A 16156-nucleotide genomic window follows, 5' to 3' on the forward strand; every position below is an offset into this window, starting at 1 on the left:
AAACGGATGCTGCACTACACAGTGAACCATCTCAAAACTCGGTGGCTGTAATATTGTTGACTTTTCATTCAAGCATCCATGGATCATCTTAGAGGGTGCTGCTTAAATCTGCAGATCTGTGGGTTGGCTAGGGCACCTCTGTATAATATATTATATTCTCTAATTTTTAAAAAATTTCCAGGTTTATTGAGATACAATTGACATATAACATTGTGTAGGCTTAAGGCATACAACAAGGCCTTGTACTCCAAGGAAACTCCTTGTACTCAGATTTGGAAAACTCAGTGGCCATGGGATGGGAAAAGGTCAGTTTTAATTCCAATCTTAAAGAAAGGCAATGTAAAAGAATACTCAAACTACCAAACAATCGCACTCATCTCACACGCTAGGGAAATAATGCTCAAAATTCTCCAAGCCAGGCTTCAACAATATGTGAACCAAGAACTTCCAGATGTTCAAGCTGGATTTAGAAAAGGCAGAGAAACCAGAGATCAAATGCCAATATCCATTGGATCATAGAAAAAGCAAGAGAGTTCCAGAAAAAACATCTAGTTCTGCTTCATTGACTACACTAAAGAATTTATGTGCATCACAACAAAGTGTGGAAAATTCTTAAAAGAGAACAGAATACCAGACCACCTTATCTGCTTCCTGAGAAATCTGTATGCAGGTCAGGAAGCAATAGTTAGAACTGGATATGGAACAACGGACTGGTTCCAAACTGGGAAGGAGTACGTCAAGGCTGTATATTGTCCCCTTGCTTATTTAACTTTTATACAGAGTACATCATGCAAAATGCCAGGCTGGATGAAGCACAAGCTGGAATCTAGATTACCAGAAGAAATATCAATAACCTCAGACATGCAGATGACACCACCATTATGGCAGAAAGTGAAGAGGAACTAAAAAGCCTCTTGATGAAAGTGAAAGAGGAGAGTGAAAAGGCTGGCTTAAAACTCAACAGTCAGAAAGCGAAGATCATGGCATCTGGTCCCATCACTTCATGCCAAATAGATGGGGAAACAGTGTCAGACATCATTTTAGGGGGCTCCAAAATCACTGCTGATGGTGACTGCAGCCATGAAATTAAAAGACACTTGTTCCTTGGCAGAAAAGCTATGACCAACCTAGACAGCATATTAAAAAGCAGAGACATTACTCTGCCGACAAAGGTCCATCTAGTCAAAGCTATGGTTTTTCCAGTAGTCATGTATGGATGTGAGAGTTGGACCATAAACAAAACTGAGCACTGAAGAATTGATGCTTTTGAACTGTGGTGTTGGAGAAGACTCTTGAGAGTCCCTTGGACTTCAAGGAGATCCAACCAGTCCATCCTAAAGGAAATCAATCCTGAATATTCATTGGAAGGACTGATGTTGAAGCTGAAACTCCAATACTTTGGCCACCTGATGCAAAGTACTGACTCATTTGAAAAGACCCTGATGCTGGGAAAGATTGAAGGCAGGAGGAGAAGGGGACGACAGAGGATGAGATGGTTGGATGGCACCACCGACTCAACAGACATGAGTTTAAGCAAGCTCCAGGAGTTGGTGATGGATAGGGAAGCCTGGCGTGCTGCAGTCCATAGAGTTATGAAGAGTCAGACACAACTGAGCCACTGAACTGACTGAAGGCATACAATGTACTGGTTTGATACACTTACACATTGCAAAATGATTACCAACATAGCATTAGCATTACATCACTCAATTACCATTTCTTTTTTGTGGTGAGACCATTTAAGATCTACTCTCTTAGCAACTTTCAAGTATATAATACAGCATTGTTAACTAGAGTCACCATGCTGTACATTATATTCCTAGAATGTACTCATTTTATAATTGAACATTTGTACCCTTTGATCAACATCTTTCCATTTTTCCTACCCTCCAGCCCCTGGTAATCACTATTCTAGTCTCTCTTTCACCGCATTCGGCATCTTTAGAAGCCACATATAAGCGATGTCATACTTAGAATGTACTTCTCTTTGTCTGACTTACCTCATTTAGCATAATGCCCTCAAGATACATTCACTCCAGTCTGCATTTGACAAGATGGCAGAGTAGAAGGATGTGAGCTCAACTTTTCTTACAAAAACACCAAAATAACAACTAACTGCTAAATGCTATCTACCAAAAAATGCTGGAACCCATCGAAAAAGATATGCTACATCCCAAAACAAGGAAACCATAATGAGATGGTACGAGGGGCACACTCCTGAGAAATCAGATCCCATACATGCTGGGTGGGCAACCTGCAAAGTAAAAAGTAATTTTATCACAGAAGTTCTCCCACAAGAATGAAAATTTTCAGCCCCACATCAGGGTCCCCAGCCCGGAGATCTAGCATGGGAAGAGGAGGCCTTGGAGTCTCTGGCTTTGAAGGCCAGCAGGGTTTGATTACAGGAATTCCATACAACTGAGGGTAGCAGAAACTCCACTCTTGGAGGGTATACACAAGGTCTCCAGTACACAAGGAACCAGGATAAAAAGAAGTGACCTCAGAAGTGCCTGAGCCAGACATACCTGCTAGTATGAGGGGGTCTCTTGTGGCTCACAGTGGAGGCAAAGACACTGGCAACGGTAGTTCCGAGGAGTGCTTCATTGGTGTGGGCCCTCCTGCCACTTTTCTCACCAAGACCTGGCCCCACCCAATAGCTTGTAGGCTCCAGTCCTGGGATGCCTCAGGCCAAACAACCAACAGACAGAGAACACAGCCCCACCCATCAGCAGACAGGCTGCTTATCACACTGTTGACTACAGACATATCAATATAATTTTAAACATCACCATGCGAAGCTGTTAGAGCTTAAAACTGATCAAACATTCATTTTACAACTTATGATTGACATTATCATTCACATTTTGCTGTCAGGTGTTTGTCCCAAGCTTGTGTATATTAGAAACACAAGTTTATTAGAGCAAAATTTTCAAAAACGATGCATTGTGTAATTTTGAGTGAAAAAGAATTATTCAATGAATTGAATGCAGATACTTTCTCTGATAGTCCAAGCAACATATACACTAGTGTCTCAGAAGATGATAGTTCTTCAAAATCTAGTTGGCTTCAGGCAATGCGACTATTAGACTAATAAAAATGCAAAAAACCTTAGTCATTGATTCTGATACTGAAAATGAAACTCCCAGTGCTGGAGAATGCGCCTGTGCGTCTACAGAAGAGTGGATTGAAGACAACAAAAATTAGATTTTACAGTGCGTCAGGTGTAACTATTGAATGTAATAACCCGCAAAGTATTAGTGAAATAACAGAATTAATTTTTGGTAACAACTTTTTCGAGTTGGTTGCTTCTCAAACAAATTTATATCATCAACAGAATGAAAAACCATATAAAAAGTATGATAAGGCTTTAAAAATGGACTGATGCAACCAACAGTGACATGAAGAAGTTTCTTGGATTACTAATTTTGATGGCACAAATAAGAAAGTAATATTGGAAAGGATATTGTTCAACTGATCCCTTTACTTGAAACAAGTATCTTTCCAAAGATTATGACCAGAAGAAGGTTTGAACGAATAGTGACATTTCTTCACTTTAACAGTAACTTGGAATCCACTTCCTGCAGACATAATTTCAAAGGTTAAACCTCTTTTGGATTATTTCCTACCAAAATTTCAATCGACCTATATACCCCTAACAAGAGCTATCACTTGGTAAGGGAATGATAAAGTGGAGAAGATGACTGAGATTCAAAACCTATAATTCTGGAAACTTATGAAATATGGAATTTTGATCAGGATGTTAGCAAAAGTGATTATATACATGCAACTTTGAGATTTACACAGATAAAGGAAGGGAACTGTAAGAAAGAATATTATCAGTCCTACAACCATATCTTGGTTTATGGCATCATATTTACCATGACAATTATTACAACAGTTTGTCCATATCTGAAATACCATTGAAAAATAAAACCAGAGTTTGTGGGACTATAAGAGAGAATCATTGTCTACCAAACCAATTAAAGGAGAAATCTGAAGACGAAAAGGAGAGAAATGACATTCTTACAGAAAGGTGAAGAAGTTCTTCTCATATGGAAAGACAAGTGACTAGCCTGCATGGTGATAACTATTCATGATGCTGCCATAGCATCTACAGGAAAGGAAGATAAGAGGACTGGCCATTAAATAACTAAGACCACTTGTATATTAGACTATAATAAATACATGAAAGCAGTTGATCAATCTGATCAATATCTGACAAACTTCAACATCCTTCAGAAAACTTGATAATGGTATAAGAAAGCGAGTTTCTATTTGGGTAATCACAGCTTATTCAATGCATTTAAATTTTATTGTAGCCTTAATGCACAGAATGAAATGATTTACAAACAATTAAGGTACGGCTAGTCAAGGCTATGGTTTTTCCTGTGGTCATGTATGGATGTGAGAGTTGGACTGTGAAGAAGGCTGAGTGCCAAAGAATTGATGCTTTTGAACTGTGGTGTTGGAGAAGACTCTTGAGAGTCCCTTGGACTGCAAGGAGATCCAACCAGTCCATTCTGAAGGAGATCAACCCTGGGATTTCTTTGGAAGGAATGATGCTAAAGCTGAAACTCCAGTACTTTGGCCACCTCATGCGACGAACTGACTCATTGGAAAAGACTCTGATGCTGGGAGGGATTGAGGGCAGGAGGAGAAGGGGACGACCGAGGATGAGATGGCTGGATGGCATCACGGACTCGATGGACGTTGAGTCTGAGTGAACTCCGGGAAATGGTGATGGACAGGGAGGCCTGGCGTGCTGCGATTCATGGGGTCGCAAAGAGTCGGACACAACTGAGCGACTGAACTGAACTGAACTGAAGGTAGAAAATGGGTAACTGACCATTCTGGCCAATGTAGTGGTAGTCCCATACCTGGTCCTAATTGTGGCATTTCTAAAAGAGCTCCCCACAAAGACCCACCTGTTGACTATCAGGTAAAATAAATAAACTCATTCTAGAGGAAATAATACCCACAGGACTAAAAGAAATGCTGCCAGAAGGTATGGAGTCCACGGGAAAGCAAACATGGTATGGTTGTAATAGATGTTGGGTTTCCCTGTACAGAAGTGCCTGCTATATTGCCTATCTCACTCTAACAAAATATTAGAATGCTTTAATAAGACACATACAAAGTTTCAAATAAATACAGTAAATGTAAAAAAGGTTGTTGATATTTACTCAGACCTCAGTATTTTAATATTCACTTACAGAACATATCATTGACCACAGGCATTAGTTTCTGCAAAATCCCCTTGGTCAATAACATGTTAAAGTCTTTCTGAGCACATGCCTGCCTGCTAAGCACACCCCTTGACATGATTCTGCCCAGCAGAGGGATAAGACACAGCTCTGACAGCCCAGAGGGCAGGGACAAGTCCCTCCCACCAGGAAGCCTGCATAAGCCTTTTAGACAGCCTCACTCACCAGAGAGCAGAGAGCAAAAGGAAGAAAAAACTACTATCCCGAGCCTGTGGAATGGAAACCAAAATTACAGAAAGTTAGACAAATGAGGTGGCAGAGGAGTGGCTCAGATGAAGGAAAAAGGTAAAACTCCAGAAGAACTAAGTGAAGTAGCAATCTACATGAAAAAGAATTCAGAGGAATGATAATAAGAATGCTCCAAGGTGTCAGAAAAAGAAGGGAGGCACAAATTGTTAAACATTTCTAGTATCTCCTCAAAGAGATAGAACTTAAGAACAAACAGAGATTAACAATACGGCAAACGAAATAAACTATATACTAAAAGGAATCAATAGCAGAATAACTGAGGTTAAAGAACAGATAAGTGACGTGGCAGACAGAGTGGTGGAAATCACTGCCATGAAACAGAGAAGAATGGAAAAAAATAAAAACAGTCTAAAGAGACTACTGGGACAACATTAAATGCTCCAGTATTAACATTATTAGGGTGCCAGAAGGAGGAGAGAGAAAGGCCCTGAGAAAATGTTCGAAGATATAATAGCTGAAAATGTCCTTAACATGGGAAAGGACGAGTCACCCAAGTCCAGGAAGTGCAGATAGTCACAGGCAGGATAAGCCCAAGAAGGACCCCACTGAGATACAAAGTAATCAAGCTGACAAAAATTAAAGACAAAGAAAAAAATCTTAAAAGCAGCAAGGGAAAAGCAACAAACACCCAAGAGAATTCCCATAAGGTTATTAGCTGATTTCTCAACAGAAGCTCTGCAGGCCAGAAGGAACTGGTACAATATATTTAAAGTGATGAAAGGGAAGAATCTTCAACCAAGAATATCTAACAAGGATCACAATTCAGATTTGGCAGAAAAATCAAAAGCTTTACAAACCAAGCAAAAGGTAAGAGGATTCACAACCATCAGACCAGTTTTCAACAAATGATCAAAGAAGTTCTTTAGGAGGAAGAGAAAAGGGCATAACTAGAAACAAGAAAATTACAAATGGAAAAGCTCACTTGGAAAAGCAGACGTAGAATAAAGGTAGGAAATTTTCCACACACAAACATATCAAAACCAGCAATCATAAGGAGAATACAAAGGCAGAATATTGGAAATGCATCTGAAATTAAAAGACCAGGAACTTATAACTATCTTCTTTATATATAGACTGCTATATCAAACCCTCATGGTAACCACAAAGTAAAAATCTATAATGGATACACACACAAAAGACAAAAAGGAATCCAAACACAACACTAAAGTTAGTCATCAAATCACAAGAGAAGAGAACAAAAGAGGAAGGAAAGAACAGACCTACAAAACCAAATCCAAAATAATTAACAAAATGGCAAAAACATAAATTTTGATAATTACCTTAAATGTAAGCAGATTAAATGCTCCAACCAAAAGACACAGACTGGTTGAATAGATTAAAAAAAATAAGATATATATATATGCTATCTACAAGATACACACTCAGATCTAGGGACACATACGGACTGAAAGTGAGGGGATGAGAAAAGGTATTCAGTGCAGGTGGAAATCAAAAGGAAGATGGAGTAACAATATTCATATCAAAAAAAGAGACTTTAAAATACAGATGGTTAGAAGATACAAAGGATGCTGCATAATGATTAGAGGATCAATTCAAGAAGATATAATAATTATAAATATTTATGCACCAAACATAGTAGTTGCCATATATATTGAAGTGCTCCTAACAGCCATAAAAGGAGAAATTGACAGTAATAGTAATAGTTGGGGAATTTAACACATCACTTTCGTCAATGGACAAATCATCCAGACAGAAAATCACTAAGGAGACACACGCCCTAAGTGACATGTTAGACTGTATGGACTTAATTGATATGTATAGAGCATTCCATTCCCAAGCAGCAGAATATACATTCTTCTCAAGTGCACATGGGAACATTTTCCAGAATAGATCACATGCTGGGCCACAAAGCTAGCCTTAATAAATTTAAGAAAATTGAAATCACATCAAGCATCTTTTCCCACCCAACACTATGAGATAAAAATAAACTAAAAGAAAAAAGAGAAACTAAAAAACACAACTATGTGTAGGTTAAGCAATATGCTACCAAATAACCAATGGATTACTGAAGAAATCAAAGAAGAAATTTAAAAATACCTACAAACAAATGAAAATGAAAGCATAATGATGCAAAACCTATGGGACACAGCAAAATCAGTTCTGAGAGGGAAGTTTAGAGCAATACAATTTTACCTCAGGAAAAAAGAAAAATCTCAAATAAACAACCTAAAGTTACACCTAAAGCAACTCAAGAGAAATGAACAAAACCCTCCAAAGTTAGTAAAGAAATCATTAGGGATCAGAGCAGAAATAAATAAAATAGATACAAGAAAATAGAAAAGATTAATGAAGTTAGTTCTTTGCGAAGATTAAAAACTTGATAAACTTTTAGTCAAACTCATCAAGACATAAGGAGAGGGCTCAAATCAATAAAATTAGACATGAAAAAGGAGAAATTATGACACTGCAGACATACAAACGGATTGTGAGAAACTACTACAAGTGACTATATGCCAATAAAGTGGACAACCTAGAAGAAACACACACATTCTTAGAAAGGTACAGTCTTCCAAGACTAAACCAGGAAGAAACACACAATATGAACAGACCAATCATGAGTATTAAAAATGAAACTGCGATTTAAAAACTCCCAACAAGCAAAAGTCCAGGACCCAGATGGCTTCACAGGTAAATTCTTTAAAATACTTAGAGAATAGTTAACACCTAGCCTTCAGAAACTACTACAAAATATTGCAAAGGAAGCAACATTCCCAGACTCATCCTATGCAGGAAGCCATCATCATCTTAATACCAAAATCAGACAGTTATTACACAAAAAAGAAAATTTCAAGCTAATATCACTGATGAACATAGTTGCAAAAATCATCAACAAAACATTAGGAAGTCAAATCCAATAGCGCATTAAAAGGATTACATACCATCATCACATAGGATTTTCCCAGGATGCAAAGATTTTTCAGTACCCATAAATCAATCAGTGTGATACACCATATAAACAAATTAAAGAATAAAAAATATGGTTATCTCAGTAGATGCAGAAAAAGCTTCTGACAAAATTCAACACCCACTTATGATAAAAACTCTCCCTAAAATGGGCATGGAGGGAATATACCTCAACATAATAGACGTTATGTATGACAAACCATCAGCTAACATCATACTCAATAGAGAAAAACTGCAAGCATTTCCTCTAAGATCAAGAATAAGACAAAGATGTCCACTCTTGCCATTTCTATTCAACATAGTTTTGGAAGTCTTACCATAGCAATCAGAGAAGAAGTAAAAGGGATCCAAATTGTAAAAGAAGTAAAACTGTAACTGTTCACAGATGACATGACACACTACGTGGAAAATCCTGATGCTACCAGAAAACCACTAGAGCTCATCAGTAAGTTTGGTAAATTTGAAGAATACAAAATTAATACACAGAAATCTGTTGCACTTCTCTACACTAACAACAAAGGGTCAGAAAGAGAAATTAAAGAAAAAAAACCCCTCATTATCATCACATCAAAAAGAATAAAATATCTAGGAATAAACTTGAGGAAGCAAAAGACCCATAGTCAAAAAACTATAAGATGCTGGTTAAAGAAATTGAATATGACACAAGCAGATGGAAAGACATACCATGATTTGGATTGGAAGAATCAGTATTATCAAAATGAGTATACTACCCAAGGCAATCTACAGATTCAATGCAATGTCTATCAAATTACCAATGGTATTTTTCATAGAATCAGAACAAAAAATTTTACAATTTGTATGGAACCAAAAAGAGATCATGAATATCCAAGGCAATCTTGAAAAGGAAAAGCAGAGCTGAAGGAATCAGGTTCTGTGCCTTCAGAATATACTATAAAGCCACAGTGATCAAAACAGCATGGTATTGGCACAAAAACAGATTATGTACATCAATGGAACAGGATAGAGAGTCTAGAGGTAAACCCATACACTACGGTCACCTAATCTATGATAAAGGGGACAAGACTATGCAACGGAGAAAAGATAGTCTCTTTAGTAAATGGTGCTGGGAAAACTGGACAGCTATATTTAAATGAATGCAATGAGAATACTTCCTAACAGCATATACAAAAATAAACTCAAAATGAATTAAAGACCTAAATGTATGACTATAAAACTCTCAGAAGAAAAGAGAAATACACTTTGACATAAATCACAGCAAGATCTTTTTCAATCTACTTCCTATTGTAATGAAAATAAAAATAAACAAATGGGACCTAATGAAACTTAAAAGCTTTTGCATAGCCAAGGAAATCATAAACAAAATGAAAAGATCACCCTCAGAATGAGAGAAAATACTCACAAATGAAGCAACTGACAACGAATTAATCTTCAAAATATGAAAACAGGTCACGCCCCTCAATATAAAAAAAAAAAGCACCTCAATTTAAAAAGTGGATGGGAAGATATAAATAGACATTTCTCCAAAGAAGATACACAGATGACCAAGAGGCACACAAAAAGACACTCAACATCACTAATTATTAGAGAGATACAACTCAAAACTACAGTGGGGTATCACTCATATTGATCAGAGTGGGCATCATCAAAAAATCTACAAACAACATATGCTGGAGAGGGTGTGGAGAAAAGGAAACCCTCCCACACTGTTGGTGGTAATGAAAATTATATCCACTGTGCAGAACAGTATTTAAGTTCCATAAAAAACTACAACAGAACTACCATATGATCCATCAATTCCATTCCTGGGCATAGATCCATAGAAAACCATAATTTGAAAAGATGCATGCACCCCAATATTTACTGCAGCACTATTTACAATAGCCAAGACATGGAAGCAGTCTGAGCATCCACTGACAGGTAAACGGATAAAGACATGGTACACACATAGTTCTAGTTCAGTCACTCAGTCATGTCCAGCTATTTGCAACCCCATAGACTGCAGCACGCCAGGCTTCCCTGTCCTTCACTGTCTCCTGGAGTTTGCTCAAACTCAAGTCCATTGAGTCGGTGATGCCATCCAACCATCTCATCCTCTGTCACCTCCTTCTCCTGCCCTCAATCTCTCCCAGCATCAGGGTCTTTTCCAATGAGTTGGCTCTTTGCATCAGGTGGCCAAAGTATTGGAGTTTTGGCTCCATCATTAGCCTTTCCAATGAATATTCAGGGTTGATTTCCTTTAGGATTGACTGGTTTGGTCTCTTTGCTGTCCAAGGGACTCTCAAGAATCTTCTCCAGCAGATGTGATATATATCTACAATCCAATCTTACTGAGCTATTAAAAAGAATGAGATAATGCCAATTGCTGCAATATAGATAGACTCAGAGATTGTCACACTGAGTGAAATAAGTCAGACAGAGAAAGACAAATATCATATGATATCAGTTATATGTAGAATCTTTAAAAATGGGTACAAATGAACTATCTACAGGAACAGAGCTACAGATATAGAAAAAAAAAAACAAAACATATGGTTACCAGCAGGGATGGGTGAGGAGAGATAAACTGGGAGATGGGGACTGACATATATACACTACTATATATAAAATAGATAACTAATGAAGACCTACTGTATAGCTTAGGTAACTCTATTCGATACTCTATATGGCCTACTTTTTCTCTATATGGGAAAAGTATCTAAAAAAAAAGTGGAGATACACACACACACACACACACACACACACACACACACACACACACAGAGTTGATGGGGTTCTTGCAGCAAGAATACTAGGGTGGTTTGCCATCCTTCTACCAGCGGACGATATTTTGTCAGAACGTTTCACTATGACCCATCCAAATTGTATGGCCCTGCATGGCATAACTCATAGCTTCATTGAGTTACACAAGTCCCTTCATTGGACAGCAAGGAGATCAAATCAGACAATCCTAAAGGAAACCAAATCTGAATATTCTTCAGAAGGACTGATACTGAAGCTGCAATATTTTGGCCACATAATGCAAAGAGCTGACTCATTGGAAAAGTATCTGATGGGAAAGACTGAAGCCCAAAGGAGAAAAAAGAAGGAGAAGATGAGATGGTTAGATAGCATTTCAGACTCAATGGACATAAATTTGAGCAAACTCTATTAGATAGTGAAGGATAGGGAAGCTTGGCATGCTGCAGTCCATGGGGTGGCAAAGAGTAGGACACGACTTAGCTACTGAGCAAAATACAACTATACACACACACACACACACACACATATATAAATGATCCACTTTGTTGTACATCTGAAAGTAAGGCAACACTGTAAACAAACTATACTCTAATAAAAATTTTAAAAATAAAAACAAAGATTAAAGACATGGTAAATATTTAGACAATGGAATACTACTCAGCCCCACATTTAATGGAATATTACTGAGCCATAAAAAGATGCAATAATGCCATTTGCAGCAACATGGGCACAAGTAGAGATTATCATACTGACTGAAGCCAGAAAGAGAAAGACAAATACCATATTAGATCACTTTTATGTGGAATCTAAAAGATGACACAATATAGCTATCTATGAAACAGAAACAGAAGCATGGACATACAGAACAGACTGGAGGTTGCCAAAGGTGAGGGAGTTGATGCAGGGACTGAGTTGGAGTTTGTTATTAGCAGATGTAAGCTTTTATATAGAGCACGGATAAACAAAAAGGTCCTACCATATAGCACAAAAAATTATATTCACTATCCTATGATAAACCATAATGGAAAAGAATATAAAAAAGAATGTATGTGTGTGTATATATATATATATGTATAACTGAATCACTCTGCTATGGAGAATTAATTAACACAACATTGTAACTCAACTGCAATAAATTATTTTAATCACAAAAATAAAATTTTTTTTGCTATATTTTAATATAGCAAAAAAAAAAAAAAAAGGGAAAAAGAAACTAAGAATAGAGCTACCATCAGTTCAGTTCAGTTCAGTCGCTCAGTCGTGTCCAACTCTTTGCGACCCCATGAATTGCAGCACACCAGGCCTCCCTGTCCATCACCAACTCCTGGAGTTCACTCAGACTCATGTCCATCAAGTCAGTGATACCATCCAGCCATCTCACCCTCTGTTGTCCCCTTCTCCTCCTGCCCCCAATCCCTCCCAGCATCAGAGTCTTTTCCAATGAGTCAACTCTTCACATGAAGTGCCCAAAGTACTGGAGTTTCAGCTTCAGCATCATTCCTTCCAAAGAAATCCCAGGGCTGATCTCCTTCAGAATGGACTGGTTGGATCTCCTTGCAGTCCAAGCGACTCTCAAGAGTCTTCTCCAACACCACAGTTCAAAAGCATCAATTCTTCTGCGCTCAGCTTTCTTCACAGCCCAACTCTCACATCCATACATGACCACTGGAAAAACTATAGTCTTGACTAGAGAGACATTTGTTGGCAAAGTAATGTCTCTGCTTTTTAATATGCTATCTAGGTTGGTCATAACTTTTCTTCCAAGGAGTAAGTGTCTTTTAATTTCACGGCTGCAGTCACCATCTGCAATGATTTTGGAGCCCCCCAAAATAAAGTCTGACACTGTTTCCACTGTTTCCCCATCTATTTCCTATGAAGTGATGGGACCAGATGCCATGATCTTAGTTTTCTGAAGGTTGAGCTTTAAGCCAACTTTTTTGCTCTCCTCTTTCACTTTCATCAAGAGGCTTTTTAGTTCCTCTTCACTTTCTGCCATAAGGGTGGTGTCATCTATGTATCTGAGGTTATTGATATTTCTTCCGGCAATCTTGATTCCACCGTGTGCTTCTTCCAGTCCAGCATTTCTCATGATGTCCTCTGCATATAAGTTAAATAAGCAGGGTAACAATACACAGCCTTGATGTACTCCTTTTCCTATTTGGAACCAGTCTGTTGTTCCATGTCCAGTTCTAACTGTTGCTTCCTGACCTGCATATAGGTTTCTCAAGAGGCAGGTCAGGTGGTCTGGTATTCCCATCTCTTTCAGAATTTTCCACGGTTTATTGTGATCCACACAGTCAAAGGCTTTGACATAGTCAATAAAGCAGAAGTAGATGTTTTTCTGGAACTCTCTTGCTTTTTCCATGATCCAGCAGATGTTCAGCAATCCCATTCTCGGGCATATATCCAGAGAAAAACTTGATTCAAAATGATACATTCAGCCAGTTGTTTATCACAGTGCTATGTAACATAGCCACATATGGAAGCAACCTAAACATCAACTGACAGATGAATGGATAAGGAAGAAATCCTGCATATACACATTAGTATACTACTCAACTATTAAAAAGGACAAAATAATGGCATTTGCAACAACATGGATGGACCTGGAGATTATCATACTAAGTGAAGTGAGTCAGAGAAAGACAGATATGAAATCACTTACATGCTAAACCTAAAAAAAGACACAAATGAGCTTATTTATGAAAGAGAAACAAATTTACAATCTTAGAAAATGAAGTTATGGTTACTGGGGGAAGCAATAGATTGGGAGTTTGGGATTGACATGTACACAGTGCTATATTTAAAATAGATAACCAACAAGGACCTAGAGCACAGTAGGAACTCTGCTTAATATCTATAATAACCTAGTGGGAAAAAAATCTTGAAAAAGAATAGATACATGCATATGCATTGCTGAATCACTTTGCTATACACCTGATGCTAACAACATTGTTTACTACCATATAAAATAAAAATTAAAAAAAAGAATAAAAGATACATTCACTCCATCCATCTTCTTATAAATGGCAAAGTGACCATCTTTCTTTGGGGAGAATAATATTCACACATATACATATATATTTCATGCATGTGTGTACACACACAGACATACACACACACCCCATGTACCACATTCTGAAACCCACTGAATGAAACAACAGTGGTTATTCCTTTCTTGGAAGTGGCAGAAATACAGGCAAGGCCCTACTTAAATTTATGAGCACTCATTTCCACTGTCCAAAGCAAGAAGTATGACCAAGTCAAAAGTCAGGAAGAATAAAACTCTTTTTCATCATTAGGCCATTAAAAGGATGAAGATGCATTATATACTATAATGATGTGAAAAATTAAGGCCATAAATTTAATATTCCACAATACTTGACAATATGTTGTTGAATGAATGCATATGCATGAAAACATTTCAAAGTTACAGGTGATTCAATAAAGACATAATTTAATAAGTAGGAAAAGATCAGGACAAAGTGCTAATCTGAACTGCACTTTGTGCTACTGGCTGAGGCTGTTCACTGATTAATAAAATCGAAGCCAAATGACGTGACCCAGTCATGCCTAGTCGCACTACCACAAAGTCGTAGAAAACTGCAGTGTCTGTTGTGATTCATTCCTTAATCTAGACCTGAACTCAAGTATCAAAGCAGATGTTTTCATAGCCTGAAAGCGAGTGTCTATAAGGGAGGAAAGGAAAACAGAGGTGATGCTTGTTTCCTGTATAAATCCCTGATGTGGAATATAGGAAGTGGTTCTTCTTTATTACCACTCTGCTCACTAGTTTTCTAAGAGCCCTCACTCCCACCCCAGCAAAATTCTCACTGGGATTAGTTAGCAAGAAATGACTTTTCTCTTTATTAAAGAAAATCAGGTACTTAACAAACCCATGATTATTTTGATTCTAAAATGGAAGGGAAGACGGCAGGTCCATAAGTAAACTGTGAGTTTGGGTGGAGGGATAACTTCAGATAAAGGAAAGGGTGTGAATGAGGTACAGGGGCCATGAAGGGCTTTACTATTTTACATGTTTGTAGAAAGGCCATGAGACCCTCCCAAGCAAGGAGTGGTGTGATAGACATGTGAGAATTAAAGTCCTACGTGAGCTTTCTAGAAGGCCAGCTTCCAAAAGAAAGGGAGCAGAAGGAGCAGAGAAATTGGAGAGTACAGCCAGTTCAGCAGGAGGGAGCAGTCCAGGAAGTCAGCTACCAGAGGAGGGGGATCAACATGGAAATGCGGAGCAGAGGAGGGGAGCCATGGGGGAAGGTGAAGCTCCTCAGCGCTCCAGGCCCTCTGCAGAGCTGGTGTGAGGAGGCATTCAATACAGGAGGAATAGCTTCAGCCAGAAGCCAAAGGAGGGTCACTTAGGAAAGAGTCCTATTTTTGCAGACGATAAAAAGAGGTTGGAGGCTGGCAAATGCAGAGGCTGGATCAGAGACTCCACAGTTCTGGAATCCAGGTCTCTAAGTGACTGTAGTTTAGAGCTGTGGTTCCCCAACCCTTTTGGCACCAGAGACAGGTTTCCTGGAAGACAATTTTTCCAATGACTGGGGGAAGAGGTAGAATGGTTTGGGGATGACTCAAGTGCATTGCATTTATTGGGCTCTTTATTTCTCTTATTATTATATCAGCTCCATCTCAGAACTTCAGGCATTAGATCCTGGAAGTTGGGGATCCCTGACTTAGCAGAGATGACAAAGAAGGCTAGGATGGATGGGTGTGCCCCCTTAAACACCAGTGCTACTCTGTGTGATGGTGATTTTTCCTTCTCCATGTGTGGGTCAATATGCACCAACATTTCTAAAAGTCACAAACTAAGTGGGACATGGAAAGCCAGAGGAAAAAAAAATGAGGGATGGTTGGAGGCATCCCCATAAGTTTTGTTTTTTCTCCAACCTTCCTTCTTCCTTTGTATTTGGAAATTTTAAAAAATAGCCATAGTACGTATTCCCTTTCCCTTAGGATTTTGTGAAAAGTGATTTATAAAT

Source organism: Budorcas taxicolor, chromosome 6, assembly GCF_023091745.1.
Source record: "Budorcas taxicolor isolate Tak-1 chromosome 6, Takin1.1, whole genome shotgun sequence".
NCBI lineage: Eukaryota > Metazoa > Chordata > Mammalia > Artiodactyla > Bovidae > Budorcas > Budorcas taxicolor.